This window comes from Capricornis sumatraensis, chromosome X (genome assembly GCF_032405125.1).
Source record: "Capricornis sumatraensis isolate serow.1 chromosome X, serow.2, whole genome shotgun sequence".
In the NCBI taxonomy this organism is placed as follows: Eukaryota; Metazoa; Chordata; class Mammalia; order Artiodactyla; family Bovidae; genus Capricornis; species Capricornis sumatraensis.
In genome coordinates this window covers 45,926,780-45,949,214 of record NC_091092.1, presented here as the reverse complement: position 1 = coordinate 45,949,214, position 22,435 = coordinate 45,926,780, and the positions used below count along the sequence as shown (strand labels likewise).

General features: G+C 39.6%; 1 non-coding gene across 1 annotated transcript; it reads right to left on the bottom strand.

Annotated features, from left to right (window-relative positions):
- Positions 1-21,751: 21,751 nt before the first annotated feature.
- On the bottom strand, positions 21,752-21,886 carry LOC138072087 (small nucleolar RNA SNORA48). Its single transcript, XR_011144238.1, has one exon. It is a non-coding gene; the product is annotated as a small nucleolar RNA SNORA48 (small nucleolar RNA).
- Between the last annotated feature and the right edge of the window lie 549 nt (positions 21,887-22,435).

Below are 22,435 nucleotides of genomic sequence, written 5' to 3'. Positions count from 1 at the left end.
TTAACTTCTATGCAGAGTACATCATGAGAAACGCTGGACTCAAGAAGCATAAGCTGGAATCAGAATTGCCAGGAGAAATATCAATAATCTCAGATATGCAGATGACACCACCCTTATGGCAGAAAGTGAAGAGGAACTAAAAAGCCTCTTGATGAAAGTGAAAGAGGAGAGTGAAAAAGCTGGCTTAAAGCTCAACATTCAGAAAACGAAGATCATGGCATCTGGTCCCATCACTTCATGGGAAATAGATGGGGAAACAGTGGAAACAGTGTCAGACTTTATTTTTTGGGGCTCCAAAATCACTGCAGATGGTGACTGCAGCCATGAAATTAAAAGACGCTTACTCCTTGGAAGAAAAGTTATGACCAACCTAGATAGCATATTCAAAAGCAGAGACATTACTTTGCCAACAAAGGTCCGTCTAGTCAAGGCGATTGTTTTTCCAGTGGTCATGTATGGATGCGAGAGTTGGACTGTGAAGAAAGCTGAGCCCTGAAGAATTGATGCTTTTGAAGTGTGGTGTTGGAGAAGACTCTTGAGAGTCCCTTGGACTGCAAGGAGATCCAACCAGTCCATTCTGAAGGAGATCAGCCCTGGGTGTCCTTTGGAAGGAATGATGCTAAAGCTGAAACTCCAGTACTTTGGCCACCTCATGCAAAGAGTTGACTCATTGGAAAAGACTCTGATGCTGGGAGGGACTGGGGGCAGAAGAAGAAGGGGACGACAGAGGATGATATGGCTGGGTGGCAATACCGACTCGATGGACGTGAGTTTGAGTGAACTCCAGGAGATGGTGATGGACAGGACAGGGAGGCCTGGCGTGCTGTGATTCATGGGGTCGCAAGGAATCGGACATGACTGAGTGACTGAACTGAACTGAACTGAATCCCCTTCATGAGAGCTCCACTCTCATGATTGCATCTAAACCTAGTGCAACCCCAATTACTTTCCAAAGACTCCATTTAATAAACATCACATTGGGATTGGTGTTTTAGCATATGAACTAGGAAGGTACAAGCATTGAATTCATTACACTACCCTCATCTAGATTTTTATCTTTGTGTACTCAAAACACCTAGTAACAACAGATAATTGATTACTTCTACATATGGCACTGACAAAATCATACTGGTATTTTAGAAAGATCACTCTCTTTGATGATGTATAGAAAATGGGTTAGAAGAGGAAAGATTGGAGTATTCTGGTCGAGAGATAATACTGTTGTGATTAATGTAGTGGATATGGAGATGGTGAGAAATTTTATGGATTTGAGCAATGTTTTAGGAAATAGGTCAGGATTTGATGATTGATTGTGGTGGGAAATGAATAGGGAGGAAGACAATGACTACCAAATATGTGGTTTGCATCATCAGTTGGATAAATGTGCCATTCAAAGAGTCAAGGAACATAGGAACAGTAGCAGTTTTGGGGGTGGTAAGGGAGAGAATTGGGTCAGCAGGCAATGTATTGAGTTTCAGGACAATGGACAGGTCCTGTAGAGAATGACTGGTGGGTCTAAAGGTCAATCAGAGTCAGAGATTAGGCCTCACTACAACATTGATGGTACTTAAATCCATGGGAGTAAATGAAACCTCACAAGAGGTTAGTATAGATTGGGAAGAGTATTGGACCTAGGACAGAGCACTGAGGGATATGAAAGTGATCAACTAAAGCTCAGGGAGCTATCAAAGGGGGAACAAGAAAGGAAAGACCACTCCACTAGGAATTGTGTCTGTAACAACCAATAACACATGATCTTTGTCTTCAAAAGTTGCAGGAAACGGAAGAACAAGCACATCAGCATTTGCAACACAATGTGATAGGTATTAAATCAGAGGTATATTAGTGCAGAAGAGGTGAGTATAAGGAGAAGCCCAGTAATGAATGGGACACTTCCATTATTCTGAAATGTAGTTGACCAATTATCTGTATGGCATAATATATTCATGGGTATATTCATGTCAGTCATGTGACTGACAGACTACATATTTAATATTAAGCTTCCTTGATTGAATTTCTTTTCAGCATCTCTTTTGCCTGCTAAGCAAGATTTCTCTACTATTTCTTTCAATCTGCTTTGTGGTGGTAACTACTTACAGGTCAATAGAGATTTCTTTTTTTCTTTTTTTGCCAGTGAAAAAAGTCCATGGGTCTAGTTAAAAATAGTCAAATATCTGATAATTTCTTTAAAAACTTTCTAGATAATTTTATTTAATATGATTACAATCAGAAGAGAGATATTTTCATTGAATCTGGATGTGGCTGAAAGTGACTGAGTAGGAAGTGAGTCAACAACCATCTTTATCTTTTTGGCTTGCATTTAGCCATTGATTTTTTTTTTCTTTCCAGCAGGAAATATTTTAAAGCACAAAGAACTCAGTAGTGAAAAGAGGCCCCCTGGTTTGTAATTCTACCTCTGCCACTAGTTAAATGTGTAACCTAGAAAAGTTGCTTTTGCACTCTGGGCCTTGGTTGCTACTTCTTGACAAAGGAGTTGCTATCTGTCCCAGGCACCTCACAGAATTGTTGTGGGAATCGTGATAAATCAATGGAAAACTCCTTGGATAACATAATGGTGCTTGTGGAAGACACCAGTCCTTTCCCAGCTTTCCATGTGATCCCATAAACAACCCAGTATCCTTTTAGTTATGTTGGAACAATGTGAAAACTCTACTAATGGTCTGAGTGGGTGTGACATGTAACTGCTAAGTCAAAGCATTAAGAGTTCATAGGCTATCACCAAGCTCTCTATTCCCCTTCTTTAGTAACCATGGAGATTATATGTTCTGAGGACAGAAGAAGCCTCAGTCTCCGAGTCACTAAATGGTGGAAAACCCCACCTCCCAAATGCTCCCCAATTGATATTGCATTAGTGAGAAATGTTTGTGTCTTTAGTCTCTGTGATTTGGGGGCTATGTGTGGTTGAAACATATCTAAGCCTCTTCTGGTGAACAGTGTCACAAACCTAAGGCATGATGATGTGAGATTTTCTGTGGGAAACTAGAGATGTGCAACTCTAAACAGCTTTTGATGGTAGTTCCTTCAGGAGAAATGAGAGGCTTTATTGTTTCTTTAGCAAAGACCCTTCATTTCTCATTGTCTTTCCAAACCATCTAAAATTCAGTATTGCAGCCAAGATACCAGTGCTGCCATGGGTCCTATTTTGATGCTAAGGCTGAGAGCTCACCCCTGCCATTGTTTCCTCCCTTTTAGATTATTCAGACCAACCAAAAGGATGACAACTAGGTAAAGAGAATAGAAGTCTGGTAACCGCTTCACCAGGGTGAGTCCAACAGAGGTAGAGTGGGATAGGAAGGGAGATCTCGCTTTGTAAGGGTATTTTTGCACAGGAAAACCCCCTTTCATTTCCTCTGATATTTTCTTCTTGTCTGCTTCCTATTATTCTGCCTTCTATTTATTTTTTACTCATGACCTTCTCTTATTTTAAGAGAGAGGGAGTGGCCACTCTGTGCTCAGGGCTGTAAGACATACAGAACAGTTTAAGATATGCTTGCCTTTAAGGGGTTTATAATACACTGGGGAAATGAGCTTTTCACACAGCAATGAAAACCAGTGCAAAATTATGGAATTCAGCTAAACTGAGAGACACAAATTGGAAACGCTGTAGCAGATAGCAGAGAGGGAGAACAATGGAGGTCATTTGGGGTGAGAGAGAACTCGGAAAGTGAGGGCTGGGATAGGAGGCTGTTGCCATAATCCAAGAGTGAGCAGATAAATCTTTGGAAATCGGCATAGAGAAGGGAAGGGGATTCCCAGGTGGCACTAGTGGTAAAGAGCATGCCTGGCAATGTAGGAGACTTAAGAGGCACAGGTTCGATCCCTGGGTCAAGAAGATCCCCTGGAGGACAGCATGGCAACACACTCCAGATTCTTGCCAGGGGAATCCCATGGACAGAGGAGCCTGGTGGGCTATGGTCCATAAGGTCACAAAGAGTCAGACAAAACTGAAGCAGCTTAGCATGTATGCACGCATAGAGAAGGATGTGTTCAGATGAAATGCATGCATTTGGATGAAAATGACAGTCATTTTGAAAGAAAATGGATAGGGCCTATGACTTCTTGAAATGAGAGTTCTGTGAGTAGAAACTGCCAAAGATGATTCAAGGCTTTAAGCCTGAATAGGTTGAGAGAATAAAAGTGTTACTACCAGGGACAAAGTTATTTGGAATAAAACTGAACGTAATTGGAAGAGGGGACTATGGAAAAGGGTGTTCGCTTGGTTTGGGAGGGAAGAGCTCACAGTTCAGGAAGACATGTCTAGTATCTGGGCAGAGCTATTAGCCTTGAGACTCAAAGAAAAAGATCACATTGGAAATGTATATGGTGTGTGATGCATTCTTTAGTACTCCCAACTTGGGACGATGGGATGGAGGATGAGGGGTTCATAAGAGAGATTGGTCAAAACCAACTGAGGATGTTCATTCCCTCATTCACTCACTTGATAAGTGTTACTAACCTCAAACCATGTGTCACATATATTTGTTAAAACATTAATTACTCAACAGACTGGTAATTAAGATTTGGGTTAATTTAACTATTTCACCCCTTCCAATATGGAAAGCAGGTCCAATAGTCAAATTAGTACATATTTGAAAAGTTGTTTTATAGGCATGCTTTCTATTTAGAGCCTACCTGATAAAAGACAACTAATAAGAAAATTCTTTCATTTGAACCATAAGATACTGTTTGTCTTGAATGACGTAGCTTGTTTAGTCTATAGCTATAGATTTAATACTGTTATATCCATGCAGAAATAAGAGTTAATGTGCCACTTACATATTCAGTGTTTATGACCATTACAGCGAAGTCTGACTGATACTAGGCATTTTCAACATTTATCCTCAAGGAAGAGGGGAGACCATTTTAGTTGTCAATGAAAAGTCATAGAACCTAGACACAGATGATTAAGTTTTATTTCCAATTCCATTAAATAACTTACAGATATGTAAGTTCTTTTAAAGAAATACAGATATGTAAACCAAATATAATTTGACATTCGAATATATATTAGCAGGGAATTGAAAATGCATTTCAAATGAAACCATCTCCAAATCTCATTTGCGTGCATGCATAGTTGCTTCAGTCGTGTCCAGCTCTTTGTGATGCTATGGCCGGCTAGGCTCCTCTGTCCATGGGATTTCCCAGGCAAGTATACTGGAGTGGGTTGCCATTTCCTCCTTCAGGGGATCTTCCTGATCCAAGTATCTCCTGCATTGGCACGTGGGTTCTTTACAACTTAGTGCCACCTGGGAAGCCCCAAATCTCACTTAATTTAATGTAATTAAAGGACAAAGGCTCTTCTGTTAACAAAAGCCTTGTTATCCATAAAATGAGGAAGTTGGACTTCAGTTCAATTCAGTCACTCAGTCATGTCCGATTCCTTGCAACCCCATGAATCACAGCATGCTAGGCCTCCCTGTCCATCACCAACTCCCAGAGTTCACTCAGACTCACGTCCATTGAGTCAGTGATGCCATCCAGCCAGACTCTGTCATCCCCTTTTCCTCCTGCCCCCAATCCCTCCCAGCATCAGAGTCTTTTCCAATGAGTCAACTCTTCGCATAAGGTGGCCAAAGTACTGGAGTTTCAGCTTTAGCATCCTTCCTTCCAAAGGACACCCAGGGCTGATCTCCTTCAGAATGGACTAGTTGGATCTCCTTGCACTCCAAGGGATTCTCAAGTGTCTTCTCCAACACCACAGTTCAAAAGTATCAATTCTTCGGCACTCAGCTTTCTTCACAGTCCAACTCTCACATCCATACATGACCACTGGAAAAACCATCGCCTTGACTAGACGGACCTTTGTTGGCAAAGTAATGTCTCTGCTTTTGAATATGCTATCTAGGTTGGTCATAACTTTTCTTCCAAGGAGTAAGCGTCTTTTAATTTAATGGCTGCAGTCACCATCTGCAGTGATTTTGGAGCCCAAAAAAATAAAGTCTGACACTGTTTCCAATGTTTCCCCATCTATTTCCCATGAAGTGATGGGACCAGATGCCATGATCTTCGTTTTCTGAATGTTGAGCTTTAAGCCAACTTTTTCACCCTCCTCTTTCACTTTCATCAAGAGGCTTTTTAGTTCCTCTTCACTTTCTGCCATAAGGGGGGTGTCATCTGCATATCTGAGATTATTGATATTTCTCCCAGCAATCTTGATTCCAGCTTATGTTTCTTCCAGCCCAGCGTTTCTCATGATGTACTCTGCATATAAGTTAAATAAGCAGGGTGACAATATACAGCCTTGACGTACTCCTTTTCCTATTTGGAACCAGTCTGTTGTTCCATGTCCAGTTCTAACTGTTGCTTCCTGACCTGCATACAGATTTCTCAAGAGGCAGGTTAGGTGGTCTGGTATTCCCATCTCTTTCAGAATTTTCCACAGTTTATTGTGATCCACACAGTCAAAGGGTTTGGCATAGTCAATAAAGCAGAAGTAGATGTTTTTCTGGAACCCTTTTGCTTTTTCCATGACCCATCGGATGTTGGCAATTTGATCTCTGGTTCCTCTGCCATTTCTAAAACCAGCTTGAACATCTGGAAGTTCACGGTTCAAGTATTGCTGAAGCCTGGCTTGCAGAATTTTGAGCATTACTTTACTAGTGTGTGAGATGAGTGCAATTGTGTGGTAGTTTGAGCATTCTTTGGCATTGCCTTTCTTTGGGATTGGAATGAAAACTGACCTTTTCCAGTCTTGACTACTTGATCACAAAAGCAATTCGTGTTCTGACTTTCTATAAATATGGATCCAAATCTACAATAATAGAATATTTTGAATTTACAAACATTGCTGCTAGTTTGTATGGATTCCCACATAGCTTTTGGTAACAGCCACTTTTAAAAGACCATTAATATTTGAATTATCATGATCACTAATTTGAGGTAGTTTTTAGCTAAAATTCTGAGGTCATTTTAGTAATCAAAATGATTCCATCGGAGAGATAAGGCTTACTTCCAGCAGAATGGTAACAAGAGTGTGGAGGCCATCAACAGAAATGAAGAGAAAAGCTGGTTATTAATAAGCCACAATAGCCCTAAAGATTATGGGAGGAGAACCCTGGCCTAGCAAATTACCATGTTTAGCTCTAGGTTGAGATATAGTATTTTGTAAATTTTTTCATATGGCCAAATTTGTTTATAGTTATCCTCATAGTCCAACTGCAACATTTCTTAGATCGCAAGTCCTTTTGTAATTCGTTTTCAAAACTCCAGGCAGTATATGTGGAATGAATTTCCTCTGAAATGCCCTTGGAGTTGTTTCTCTAATCGTGGATGTGGAAATACACTGATTGCTTCACTTCTGCCTGATGCCTGCCTCACAATGCAGTGACCTAGGATTAAGTGACTATTGAATCAGACCAGAAGACTTGCTTTGCTTAGTCAGTTTCTAATCAATCAAGTTAGCTGGCCATAGGTCAAATAAGGATTGGCTGTCTGAAATATGAAATCTCTTCTAGGAAACCTGCTAGGTGTCAGATGTTTTCTATATATTTATTTAATGACCACTTTATAGACAGGAATGCAGGCAAGACATCTGCCAGATTGAATTCATTGTAACAGTGAATATGTGATGAGATCAATAAGATACTTTTGCTATTTATCATTGACTAAAGCTTAGTTCCTTTAGTTAATACTGCTTTATTGATTTTGTGATTTTTTGAAACAGTATGTGTTTAATATCAGTATTTAATTTATTTCCACAAAATGCAAAGTTCACCCTGAGAAGAAACTGAATGTTAGCTAAAACTAACACAGATCAAGTATCCCCATACTAAGAAAATACCTCCTGGATGGAGGGAAAGCTTTGCGATTCAGCCAGTAAATCCTGCTTCCTAAGCTATCGTGTGCATAAGGCTTTCCCACACATCTCCCGTTGCTACGGAAACCTCTTTCAGTGTCTGAGCTCTAAACAGCTGACTCATTTCAAAGTCTGGCTCTCAAACCTCTCAGCTCACAGCTTAGAGAGACCAATGGAAACAAAGAAAAACAAAGAAACAATGAAATATCAATATATACTATTTCATTTTAAAAGTAAGTAAATTATGTGTCTTAACATATAGGCAAAAGGCAAAGTAATGCAAATCCCCAGTTGCTACAGACTGCAGAAAAGATATCTCAGAAGCATCCACAATCCATGGCCTGTAAAAGAGGCTTTCTATCCTTTGGACTTAGTGACAAAGAGTAAAACTGAAGCTGAAAGAGAGATCCTCAGTGACCCCCTTATACCAAAACAGTCCAACCAGATACACATGAAAACACAGGCAAACAGAATGATCAGCAAAGCAGTTAGCATGGAGAGGGAGGGCAGAAAGAGAAGCGAGAGGGCAGAGGTAACTTCAGTTTAGTTCAGTTCAGTTGCTCAGTCGTGTCCGACTCTTGGCGACTGACCTGAACTGAACTGAAGTTACCTCTGCCCTCCCCCTTCTCTTAGAAAACCCCAAAGTAGTCTTGCTGCTGCTGCTGCTAAGTTGCTTCAGTCATGTCCGACTCTGTGAGACCCCATAGACGGCAGCCCACCAGGCTCCCCCGTCCCTGGGATTCTCCAGGCAAGAACACTGGAGTGGGTTGCCATTTCCTTCTCCAATGCATGAAAGTGAAAAGTGAAAGTGAAGTTGCTCAGTCATGTCTGACTTTGTGACCCCATGGACTGCAGCCCACCAGGCTCCTCCGTCCATGGGATTTTCCAGGCAAGAGTACTGGAGTGGGGTGCCATTGCCTTGGGTCAAAACAAAGCTTAAGAATGTCCTAAAGGAAACTTTTTGCTTTGATCTCCATCTTTGGTTCTATTAAGTCAACTTATTCAAGGAATACACAGAGGCACATTTATTAAATGGGCAGATGCCACAAATCTAGGAGTTGGATTTTAGTCCAGAGGACTTCATAACATTCCTTTGGAATTTAAGACTGAGGAAATAAATGTCTGAATACTCTCACTGGTGTCAACTGGCCCTGAATGTACGCTGGGATTCTGTATACTTTTTATATTTACAGCTAGTAATTGTCACAGATAATAATGGAACTTTCTAAGCAGTCTGAATGCCTTTAAAAGTGTTTTAGTTTTTGTGTTTTGTTTTCTAGTTTTTGGCCCCACCTTGCAGCATGTGGGATCTTAGCTCCCTGACCAGGGATCGAACCCACATCCCCTGCAGTGGAAGAGCAGAGTCTTAACCACTGGACCCCCAGAGAAGTCCCGAAAGTGCTTTAGTCCCCAAGTGATTTTGTAAATTGAAAATCAACTTTAGTTTGGTAGTGAGAAACCAACCTTTGAAGACCCAGTATGGTATGGATTAGGGAAAAATGTTACCATTTGAGAATGCCTTCACATTTTAGTGTGGGGAGAATTGCTTAGTTTCTATGATATTATTGATATTGTTTCTATTATCTTGTGTCTCTGAAAGAACTGATCAGAATATAGCTCAAGTGAATATTTAAGCATCTCTTTGTTTTATTTATCACTACAAATTATTACTGTGATTTTACTGTGGGGAAAAAGCAAATCAATAACATATATCATTAAAATAGTATCTTGGTGGAAAGATGTGGAAAGAACCATTACTCAATGCATATTGAGTCTGCAAAATATCTCAAGCATTGCTCCCAAACAAGCAGAGTGTGGAAAGCAGTAAGGCAAGGCTTATGTTTAATAAAAGTTATGACTCTTAAGGAGTCATTTTGTGTGTGTCCAGACACATGCAGGATAATTGGCATGTCCAGTTTATTGTGGTACTTTCTACTCAATTCATTCGATGCATTGCAGTTAAATTAATGGATTCAGTTGATGAGCCTTGAAAGCCTAACTAGGCTGGTAAATCAAGGAAATGCTGTTGAACCAATATGTCTGAAATTCAGGGAAAAAAAAAAAAAAACAACTGTGGTAGGTGGAATCAAATATGTTCACATTCTAAACTCTAGAATCTGGGAAGATGTCAATTTACATAGCAAAAGGGACTTTTCAGGTGTGATTAAATTAAAGAAATGCAATGGAGAGATTAAGGTGAAATATCCAGGTGGGCTCAAGGTAGTCAGTCTTATAAAAGGAAAGTAGTACAATTAGGGTCAGAGAAAGGAAGGCTGTGATGGTGGAGGCATAGGTTGGAATAATGCTCTGAAGGTTGAAGAAGGGACTTTGAGGCAAGGGATGCCAGTCTTCTCTGAAACCTGGAGAACGCAAGGAGTTTTAGTCTCCCCTGGAGTCTCTAAAAGGAACACAGCCCTGCCAATACCTTTTTAGCTGAGTCACGCCCACTTCAGACTTCTGCTTTTCAGCATTTTAAGATAATAAATTCTTGTTGCTTTAAGCCTCTAAGTTTATAGCAATTTGTTACAGCAGCCATAGTAACTAATACTGATACTCATTAAATTAGGCAAAGAGTTTAACTATCACTTTAGAAACAAGAGGGGAAAACATGGACTAGATGATAAGATAGGTAAGAGGCATCATATTTGGTGAAAATGTACACAAATACGAATGGAACAATGTTTCTGTGGCTAGAGAATGCCTTCACATGGTTTGTGCTTGGCCTTGGGTCTTTCATCAGTTTCTCTGAAGACACTGACCATTTGGTGATGTCCATGTGTAGAGCCTTCTCTTGTGTTGTTGGAAGAGGGTGTTTACTATTACCAGTGCATTCTCTTGGCAAAACTCTGTTAGCCTTTGCCCTGCTTCACTTTGTACTCCAAGGCCAAACTTGCCTGTTACTCCAGATATCTCTTGACATCCTACTTTTGCATTCCAGTCCCTTATGATTAAAATAGCATCTTTTTTGGTGTTAGTTCTAGAAGGTCTTGTCATAGACATATAAGACCTTCTATAAACTAGATCAGATTGATTATATTCTTTGCAGCCAAAGATGGAGAAACTCTATACGGTTAACAAAGACAAGACCAGGAGCTGACTGTGGTTCAGATCATGAACTCTTTATTGCAAAATTCAGACTTAAATTGAAGAAAGTAGGGAAAATCACTAGGCCATTCAGGTATGATTTAAATCAAATCCTTTATTATTGTACAGTGTAAGTGACAAATAGATTCAAGGGATTAGATCTGATAGACAGAGTGCCTGAAGAACTATGGACAGAGGTTCATGACATTGTACAGGAGGTGGTAATCAAAACCATTCTGAAGAAAAAGAAACACAAAAAGCCAAAATGGTTGTCTGAGGAGGCCTTACAAATAGCTGAGAAAAGAAGAGAAGTAAAAGGCAAAGGAGAAAAGGAAAGATATACCCATTTGAATGCAGAGTTCCAAAGAACAGCAAGGAGAGATAAGAAAGCCTTCCTCAGTGATCAATGCAAAGAAATAGTGGAAGACAATAGAATGGGAAAGACTAGAGATCTCTTCAAGAAAACTAGATACCAAGGGAACATTTCATGCAAAGATGAGCACAATAAAGGACAGAAACGATATGAACCTAACAGAAGTAGAAGATATTAAGAAGAGGTGGCAAGAATACACAGAACTGTACAGAAAAGATCTTCACGACCCAGATAATCATGATGGTGTGATCACCCATCTAGAGCCAGACATCCTGGAATGTGAAGTCAAGTGGGCCGAGGAAGTATTACTATGAACAAAGCTAGTGGAGGTGATAGAATTCCAGCTGAGCTATTTCGAATCCTAAAAGAAGATGCTGTGAAAGTGCTGCACTCAATATGCCAGCAAATTTGGAAAACTTAACAGTGGCCACGGGACTAGAAAAGGTCAGTTTTCACTCCAATCCCAAAGAAAGGCAATGCCAAAGAACGTTCACACTCCCCCACAATTGCACTCACCTCACACGCTAGCAAAATAATGCAGAAAATTCTCCAAGCTAGGCTTCAACAGTGTGTGAATCAAGAACCTCAGGATGTTCAAGTTGGTTTTAGAAAAGGCAGAGGAACCAGAGATCAAATGGCCAACATACATTGGATCATAGAAAAAGCAAGAGAGTTTCAGAAAAACATCTACTTATGCTTTACTGACTATACCAAAGCCTTTGATTGGGTGGATCACAACAAACTGGGAAAATCTAAAAGAGATGGGAATACCAGGCCACTTCACCTGCCTTCTGAGAAATCTGTATGCAGGTCAAGAAGCAATAGTTAGAACTGGACATGTAAAAATGGACTGGTTCCAAATTGGGAAAGGAGTACGTCAAGGCTGTATATTGTCACCCTGCTTCTTTAACTTATATGCAGAGTACATCATGAGAAACGCTGGGCTGCAGGAAGCACAAGCTGGAATCAAGATTGCAGGGAGAAATATCAATAACCTCAGATATGCAGATGACACCATTCTTACAGCAGAAAGCAAAGAGGAAATAAAGACCCTTTTGATGAAAGTGAAAGGGGAGAGTGAAAAAGCTGGCTTAAAAATTCCACATTCAAAAAACTAAGATCATTGCATCCAGTCCCATCACTTCATGGCAAATGGATGGGGAAACAATGGAAACAGTGGCAGACTTTATTTTCTTGGGCTCCAAAATCATTGCAGATGGTGACTGCAGCCATGAAAGTAAAGGATGCTTGCTCCTTGGAAGAAAAGCTATAGCAAACCTAGACAACATATTAAAAAGCAGAGACATTACTTTGCCGACTAAGGCCCATCTAGTCAAAGCTATGGTTTTTCCAGTAGTCATGTATGGATGTAAGAGTTGGACCATAAAGAAAGCTGAGCACTGAAGAAGTGACGCATTTGAGCTGTGGTGTTGGAGAAGACTCTTGAGAGTCCCTTGGACAGCAAAGAGATCAAACCAGTCAATCCCAAAGAAATCAGTCCTGAATATTCATTGGAAGGACAGATGCTGAAGCTAAAACTCCAATACTTTGGCCACCTGATATGAAGAACTGATTCATTGGAAAAGACCCTGATGCTGGGCAATATCATATCAAGATTAAAACCAGTACAGATAATCATTATGTGTCCTTCACATAATAGTGTCCATCCCCACTATTAACAGTAAAGCATTCTTCCTAATATATTAGTGATAAACAAACAAACTTCATAAAGAAAACATTTTTTCACTCATATGGTACCCTTTCAAGACATAAGGTCTAAAAAAATAATGTTTAAAATACTTTTAGTTCAGTAAAACAAGAGTGAAGCAAAAAGTGGGAAGAAGTTCTATAAGAAGTACTGTGGAGGAGTTAGAAGAAAAAATATTAAAAAAAAAATCTGAATAGACAATAGGTACATGAAAAACTGCTCAGCATCACTAATTATTAGAGAAATGCAAATCAAAATTATAATGAGGTGTCACCTCACTCTTGTTAGAATGGCTATTATTTTAAAAAAGAAAACAAAAACAAGAAATAACAAGCGTTAGTAAGGATGTGGAGAAAAGAAAATCCTGCACTATTGGTGGGAATGTAAATTAGTGCAGCTACTGTGGAAAACAGTATGGCGGCTCCTCAAAAAGCTAAAAATAGAATTACCATCTGATCCAGCAATTGCACAATACCTAGAAAGTATTAAATCTGAAGAAAATGAAAATACTAATTTGAAAACATATATGCGACCCTATGTTCATTGCAAGTTATTTACAAATGCCAAGATATGTAAATAACCCAAGTGTCTAGCAATGGAAGAATGGATAATGAAGTTGTGGTATACACACAATGAAATATTATTCAGCCATAAAAAGAATGAAATCTTGCCATTATTTGTGACAACAAGGATAGAACCATAATCTTTAGAGGACAGATTTAGGACCTACCACACCTCCCCAACATTAGAATTGGTGGCCTTTCCTCATTTCTGTTGTGTAGCAGTTGTCAAGTTCGCCTCACATTGCCAAAGTTTCCCGGTTTGAAACCAGGTGGAAACAGTCTTTCTCTTTGGGCTTGCCTTGTGGTTCAGATAGTAAAGAATCTGCCTGCAGTATGGGAGACCCGGGTTTGATCCCTGGGTTGGGAAGATCCCCTGGAGAAGGGAATGGCAACCTACCCCAGTATTCTTGCCTGGAAAATCCCATGGACAGAGGAGCCTGGTGGGCTACAGTCCATGGAGTTGTGTTACAAAGAGTCGGACATGACTGAGCAACTAACACAATTTTTCCCCCTCCTAGTCACTGCAAATATTTGAATGAAAATGAAAAAACCATATGTTAAGAATCTCAAAGAGAGATTCCTACACAGAAAAGGATATAGTACTTGATAAACTTTAAAATAGTATTCAACACAGATTCTATGGCTTAAATCTAGGAAGGTAAATTGACATAAGGCAAAGCAATATGTTGATTATTTAATTTCATAACTGCTCAGAGAGGGAGGAATTCATGTTACACTATTCCTTTTAAAGAAGATTTTATGACGTGAACTGTGAACCAGGCAGTGAAATTAGAAATGGTTATTTTGACAGTGATAAAAAGTAACTAGGCTATATATTTTCATAAATAATGTGTTTTAATATGCATATACACAGATATGTTTGTGTGCATGTGTATGTATGTATGTACATATGTGTGTATCTGAATTATATATATTGTTGTTGTTGTTTCGTTGTTAAGTCGTGTCTGACTCTTTGTGACCCCATGGACTGTAAGCTTGCCATGGACTGTAAGCTTGCCAGGCTCCTCTGTCCATGGGATTTCACAGGCAAGAATACTGGAGTGGGTTGCCATTCCCTTTCCCAACCTAGCAACTGAACTTGTCTCCTGTATCTTGTGCTTGGCAGGTGGATTCATATATATAAATTCTTAAATATAGACTTTGAAAATTGTCTCTCTATAAAATGTTAAGCAACTTCTCTGAGTTTCAGTTTCCTCAAAGATAAAATGAGAATGACTATATATCTAGTTTATAAGATTTCTGTGAAATTATATGAAATAACATGTAAATTGTTTAATTCTGTGTCTGATACATTGCTGCTAAGTCACTTCAGTCGTGTCTGACTCTGTGCGACCCCATAGATGACAGCCCACCAGGCTCCCCCGTCCCTGGGATTCTCCAGGCAAGAACACTGGAGTGGGTTGCCATTTCCTTCTCCAATGCATGAAAATGAAAAGTGAAAGTGAGGTCGCTCAGTTGTGTCCAACTCTTCGCGACCCCATGGACTGTAGCCTACCAGGATTTTCCGTCCATGGGATTTTCCAGGCAAGAGTACTGGAGTGGGATGCCATCGCCTTCTCCAAGTCTGATACATTAGGGTCTCAATAATCCACCTATATGCTTATTATTGGTATATATATCTTAGAGCCTTGTTAAGCAATGAAAGACTCTGTTTTATTTAGCATATAAATGTTCTTTCCAAGTTAAAGTGTTCTTCATATGAACTTAATTTTTCACCCTCTCCTTATTCTATACATTGCCATTTAATTGAAAAAGCTCCTTTGCTACCTAAAGCTACAACCAATGTTGTTACAGAGTAGAAGTTTTAAACTGGATGAAAGGCCAGAAATTCCCTTTTATAAATGCTGACATTGGCTCAGATAAGTCATCTTGCTGTTGATGTTCAGTCATATCTTGTGATGGGAATGATATATGCATTCCACAAAAATATTGACTGTTATCTTTTTCTATAAGTTGGCCTATTTCTAGCTCATGTTATATTGAGGTATATTAAATATGAGATAATTCCACAAAAAAGATAAACAGGAACTCCACCACATGGTTTGCAGTAAGTATTAATACAATGTCCTGCCATGATTGTATATTCATTGTGCTGAATCTTTTTATGACACGTGGATGAACCAGGTTTAGAAAGAACTATATAGAGTGGCAATTGTCCTTCAAGAAGATTTTTAATTCTACCAACTGCAAGAATGAATGCTCTTAATTGGTTCTCTGTTTTGTTTTTATAGTCTTAGCTCTATGCTAACAATTCCCAAGTCTACATTGCCAAAATAGAACACTCCTCTGATACTTGCTGCTCATTTCCATTTGGTTGGAATTAGCCAACCAGCTAAATAGAAAAAGCAAGAAAGAAAGTGAAATCACTCAGTCGTGTCTGACTCTTTGCGACTCCATGGACTTCTGTCCATGGGATTTTCCAGGCAAGAGTACTGTAGTGGGTTGCCATTTCCTTCTCCAAGCTATCTTCCCGACCCAGGGATTGAACCTGGGTCTCCCTCATTATAAGCAGATGCTTTACCATTTGAGCCACCAGAGAAGTCCAACCAACTAAATAAACATGCCCAAAATATAACCTGTCATCTTCCTTAAAAGTTCTGCCCTTTCTCCTACATTTTCCATGTCATACATCCTGTCACTAGACAGGATCTGTGAAGTCAGTCTAGACTCCCCCTCTCTTTCCTCACCCCCTTTGGTCAACTACCCAAACTTCTGGACTTTACTCCTAGAAGTTACTTCCAGCACCTAATCTCCATCTCCCCCAACCACTACACTAGTTTAAGCTCATTATCTCTATGGGATCAACCTTACATTAGTCTATTTAATAATTTCCTTGTCCCTACCCTTATTTGCTTCAATGAATGCTCCATATGTTGCCAGAAGAACCCATCTAAAACAGGAGCTTGACTATATGACTCTTCTGCTAAAAAAAAAAAAACTTTTCAATAGCTCACTACTGTTCTCAAAACTAAGTACAAGTTGTCTGACTTGGCAAACCTCATTTTTGATGATCTGACATCTATCTTTCCAGCCCTTTCACAGCCTCTGACTTGCACTTGACCTTCCAGTGACACAGATATGCATTCAATTCATGTAGAGTTGCCAAGTTTAGAAAATAAAAATATAGGACACTTAATTAAATTTGAGTTTCAGATAAACACAATGAGTGCTTTTTTAGTATGAGTGTATCTCATGTAATGTGCTGTTTCTTACCTTTTCCTTAGTCCATGCTATCACATCTCCCTTTAATGCACTTGCCAGTTTTAAGGTTCAACTCAATTACTGCCTTTTGGAGTGCATCTGTCCTCCACACTTCCTTCCACCAATCCTGAATGAATCAGATATCTCTCTTATCAACACATACTATAATTGTAATTTTTTGAGTCTTCCTCTATCAGTGAGAATCCTTGAGGACAGGGACAATATCTCATGTGTCTCTGTATTGTCACTGCCCAGTTTGATGATAGATACATAGTAGATACTTAGTAAATATTTGGTGAATAAATGATTCTCCTGATACTAATGGTTGGATTTTCTCTTTACACCCAATGGAAAGAATATTTTTACCACTGCACAAAAGAAAATAAGAAGAAAACCCAGGGTGGGATGGGATGGGAGGTGGGAGGTTGGAGGGAGGTTAAAGAGGGAGGGGACATATGTATACCTATGGCTGATTGATGTTGATATAGGGCAGAAATCAATACAATAATATAAAGCAATTATCCTACAATTAAAAATAAATACATTTAAATTAAAATAGAAAACCCTTTCTAAATTAGAGCCCCAAATTCAAAGTTGATAGAACAATATATTTTCCCTTAGAGATAGAAAAGTTAAATATAATAGAAACAAATTTTCCTTTTAAAAAAAAAAACATTTTGAAACCTATTATATTTCATGAATTTTCAGCAGCTTCTTTGACCTCAAAACTATACGATGTAGTGGCTCATATCATTTGATTTTTTACTTATGTTCCCATATATCTTTTAACATGTATTTTTCCGTATTTCCAAGATCTACAGCCATTGGAAGCTGACCGACATAATCCCAGCTAACAGCCTAAGAAGGGACTCACACTAACACTTTAGTAAGGTATTCAGGACAAGTTCATTTGCCTGTTGCCTGCATTTTACTTCACTAAGGATAAGCTTTTACTTAGCACTTGAAAATGAATGTGTTTGAGTATCCATCAAAAAGTGAGTCAGCTACAAATTTGATATTCAACTCTATGCTTGTGGAGAAGACAGGTAAACACATTAATCAATGAGTAAGCAAAGGTTAGTCATAACGAGAATCTGAACTCTAGGATGAAATTTCTGCTCCCAGTCTACCTTGTTTTCAAAGCATACTCTTTTGTAGTTCATTAAATTCTGCAACAATTCTTAAGTGGTATAATATTCTCTAGGTTTAGTCATAGAAATTGCATCAAAATTTGCTTTGTACTGTACTCAAGACATCTTGCTGCTAGGTCTGGCTGCTGAACAAATACCTGAAAATGGAAGGATCTTGGGTTTCACGGGTTGCTTAAAGACATATGGATGAGACTTTAGGCTTAGTGTGCTGAGGATGATGAAACAAAGTATCACAAACTGGGTAAACTGGGTGTTTTGAAACCATAGATGTTGGTTGTCTCTCAGTTCTGGAGGATAGAAATCTGAAATCATGGCATCAGCAGGGTTGGTTCCTTAGATGGGTTCTCAGGGAGTTTCTGTTCCGTGCTCCTTTCCCAGCTTCTGGTGGCAGCCAGCAATCCTTTGCACACCCTGGCTTGTAGATACCTCATTGCAATGTCTGCCTCCACCTCTATGTGGTGTTTGTCCTGTCCATGGTATCTGTGTCTGCACATCATTTCCTTTTTCTGTAAGGACACCAGGCATATCGGATTCAAGCCCACAATAATGACTTGATTACATCTGCAAAGAATTTATTTTCAAATAAAGTCAGTTTCACAGATACTGAGAATTAGAACTTCTTAACACATTGTGCATGTGTGTGCATGCACGCTCAGTCATGCCTAACTCTTTGCAATCCCATGGACTGTTGCCCACCAGGCTCCTCTGTTCATGGGATTTCCCAGGCAAGAATACTTGAGTGGCTAGCCACTCCCTTCTCTATGGGATCTTCCTGACCCAGGGATCGAACACACGTCTCCTACATCTCCTGCATTGGCAGGCAAATTCTTTATCTCTAACGCCACCTGGGAAGTCCTCAACATGTGTGTTTTTTTTTTGCAGGGGGGACACAATTCAACCCACAACAATCTTCTTTTGCACACCCCCCAGTTCATGTACTTCTCATGTACAAAATACATTAACCCCATCCCAACATCCCCTAAAGTCTTAACCCATTCCAGAACCAACTTTAAGTCCAAAATATCATCTAAGTATAATCAATGGAAGTCCTAAATCCTATCCTATACATCATTTAAATAAGTTGTAGGTAAGACTCAGAATATGGTCCATCTTGGGGCAAAATTATTCTTCATCTATATACCTGTGAAACCTGGAAAAGAAATTTGCTTCAAATGTATAATTATAGAACAGGCTTAAGATAGACATGCTAGGGACTTCTTGGCGGTCCAGTGGTTGGGACACTACACTTCCATCACAGGGGGCATGAGTTCTATTCCTGGTTGGGGAACTAGGGTCATGCATGCCACAGGGCATGACCAAATAAATAAATAAAAGGTAGACGTCCTATTCTAAAAGGGAGAAATTGGAGGGAAAAAAAGGTGTCAGTCTAAAGTAAGTTCACAATAGGGTAGATTTCACTAGGTTCTAGGGCCTAGGAATAAATCTCTGTGACTTGATGCTCTTCCCTCTTAGTCCTGGGCAGCAGCCTTACCTTCTGGAAACAAAGAGGCAGTTCTGCCCCCTCGGCCTGTGCTCTCTCTGGCCTTTGCATCCATGGCTCTGCCCTTAAAGTCGTGCTTCCTTCAGTTTGTCCCACTTCTGTCCCTTCCAATCTAGGCTAAAGATGCCATGTGGGTATACTTCTCAAAACCCTGTCTTCTGTGAATGTCAAGGGAATTCGCACCATTTGACATGGGGTTTCCCCCAGAGCCTTCTGAGATTACCACATTCCTGTTGCTGACTTTTGCTGAGATGGTTGATTGGATCCACAAGGCACACACCTAAGCGATGTAGCCAATAGTTGTTCAGCCACACCTTTGACCTTATTTCCAGTCTATCTACATAGACTGAGAATTTTCCGAATCATTAAATGTTGGTTGCTTTTTGCTTAATAATTTATTTCCTTTTAATAAAAGCAGTCCAAAGAAAACAAGTTGTATCTTCCACACTTTGAAAAACTTCTCAGCAAAATATCCAAGTTTATGGCTTTTAAGTTTTACATTTCACCCAACAGCAAAACACAATTCAAAAAATTTTCTGCCACTCTGTAATGTGGATTGCTTTTCCTTCAGTGCTCAATAATGCATTTATTTCTTTCTAAGGCCTCATCAGAAGTGCTTCTATTTTTTAAAATATATTTTTATTTATATATTTATGGCTGTGCTAGGTCTTCGTTGCTGCACATGGTCTTCCTCTAGTTGTAGTGATCAGGGCTACTCTCTAGTTGTTGTGCGCAGGCTTCTTTTTGTGATGGCTTCTCTTGTTGCGGTGTACAGGCTCTAGGCACATGGGCTCAGCAGTTGTCATACTTGGGCCCAGCTGCTCCACGGCAAGTGGGGTCTTCTCGGACCAGGGATCCAACCAGTGTCTCCTGCATTGCAGGGTGGATTCTTAACTACCGGACCACCAAGGAAGCCCCCGAAAACATTAATATGCCTGTAGTATTCATATTTTTACCATCCTCTCTTAATGGTAATCCAAGCTTTTTTTTGATCAACACTTAAGAATTCTAGCCTCTACCTATTATCCAATTCCAAATCTGCTTCTATATTTTAGATATTTGTTACAGTAGCAACCAAAATCTGTATTAGTTTCCTAGGACTGTGGAAACAAAGTACTACAAACTGCTGCTGCTGCTGCTGCTAGTCACTTCAGTTGTGTCCGACTCTGCGTGACCCCATAGACGGCAGCCCACAGGCTCCTCTGTCGCTGGGCTTCTCCAGGCAAGAATACTGGACTGGGTTGCCATTTCCTTTTCCAATGCATGCATGCATGCTAAATCACCTCAGTCATGTTCGACTCTGTGCGACCCCATGGACAGCAGCCCACCAGGCTCCTCTGTCCACGGAATTCTCCAGACAAGAGTACTGGAGTGGGTTGCCAAACTGGATAGCTAAAAATAACAGAAATGTATTGTCTCATAATTCTGGAGGTCAGAAGTCTGAAATCAAGATGTCAGCACTGTTGGGTTGCTTCTGAGTGTTCTAGGGGGAATCTGTTTCATGCTCTGCTCTAGCTTCTGGTGATAATTGCAGACTTCCGTGTTCCATGGGTCATAGGCACATCACTTGAATCTCTTTTTGTGTTCACATGGCATTCTCTTTGTGTGTCTATGTCTTCACATTGTTTTCCCTCTCTTGTGAGGACACCCAGCATATTGGTTTAGGGTCCACCCTAATGACTTGGTTACATCTGGAAAGACACTTTCTCCAAATAAGGTCACAGTTTCTGGGGTTTAGGACGTCAACATATCCTTTGTGAGACACAAACCCTACACAGGGAGGAATCTATCAACCTTCTGAAATCATAGACAAAATTATGATTTTGTCTATAATTTTAGACAAGATTTATAGACAAAATTTTATGCACTTAAGAGAGAATTTTCTTGGCAAAATTTCTCATTTCCTTTACTTTCATCAGATTCTGAAAAGGATCCATACCCCAAAACATAAGAGCCACAGTGACAATGAAAACAATGTTGAAGGGAAGGACACAAAGAGTCTTGGTCACAAAAGTTCTGTAGTGTTGTTTGAAAATGACTATGTTACTTCAGGATGAATGTTGTGTTTCTGATTCATGACTCAACAGTCTCTCTACCGCTGACTCTCTGTGAAGAGCCAAGTAGGGGAAAGTGCAAGGCCAACCAGACCCTTTTAACTTCAAGGCATGATTTCAAGTGCTTTGTCCTTCTCCCATTCATGGCAAGCAATTATTCCTATTTCCTTATATATCTTCAAGAAATTATTCCAACTTCCTGACTTTAACTGCATTGAAAAAATAAAAATCTTTAAAATTGCAGCATCTTCATTGCATAGAATGAAATACTTTCTTTTCCCATGTGTCCAGGGCATGAACCAATCATGGGCACAAGTAAAAAGCCAAGCTGGGATAAACAAGGAGTTGTTTTGTCCCTGGTTAACATGAGACAGGCACCACCAACCAGGTGCCACTCTCCCTAGGTCAGGGATACACATCCTGTTTTGTGAGCTCAGCCCAAATTCATCTTGTTTACCTTGTAAGTCACACATGCTGGGTGACAATTGTTCCACTTCCATAGGATTGGTAAGTTCCAAGAGATTTGTTACAATAAATGCTTTGATTTAAAACAACATGAGACCTTATAAAAATATATAGCAACCAGACATCTAGATATATGATTCAGGATAATTAGGCAGAGATTTATAAGATTCTGATTTAATACTAATTATGTCTCATGATAATTACATTTTAGGTTCCAAGTAGCAATTACTTATAGTTTGAAATGCATATATTAAATGCAAACATCTACTCCACTAACAACAATTTTAGCCAAAACTGAGCAATTTAACTGACTTGGCCATGGTAATGGTTAAATCAGTCATTCATGTAGATAGTTAAAGTATGTGCTAATTAGATGACTAACTAGTGAATTTGTTAGTACATTTAAGTTGGCATTTAAATTCAAAGTGACTTGAACACTTAGAGAAATGATCTTTCAGGAGCAGAGAGAAATTCAATACACGTAACAGCATGATATGG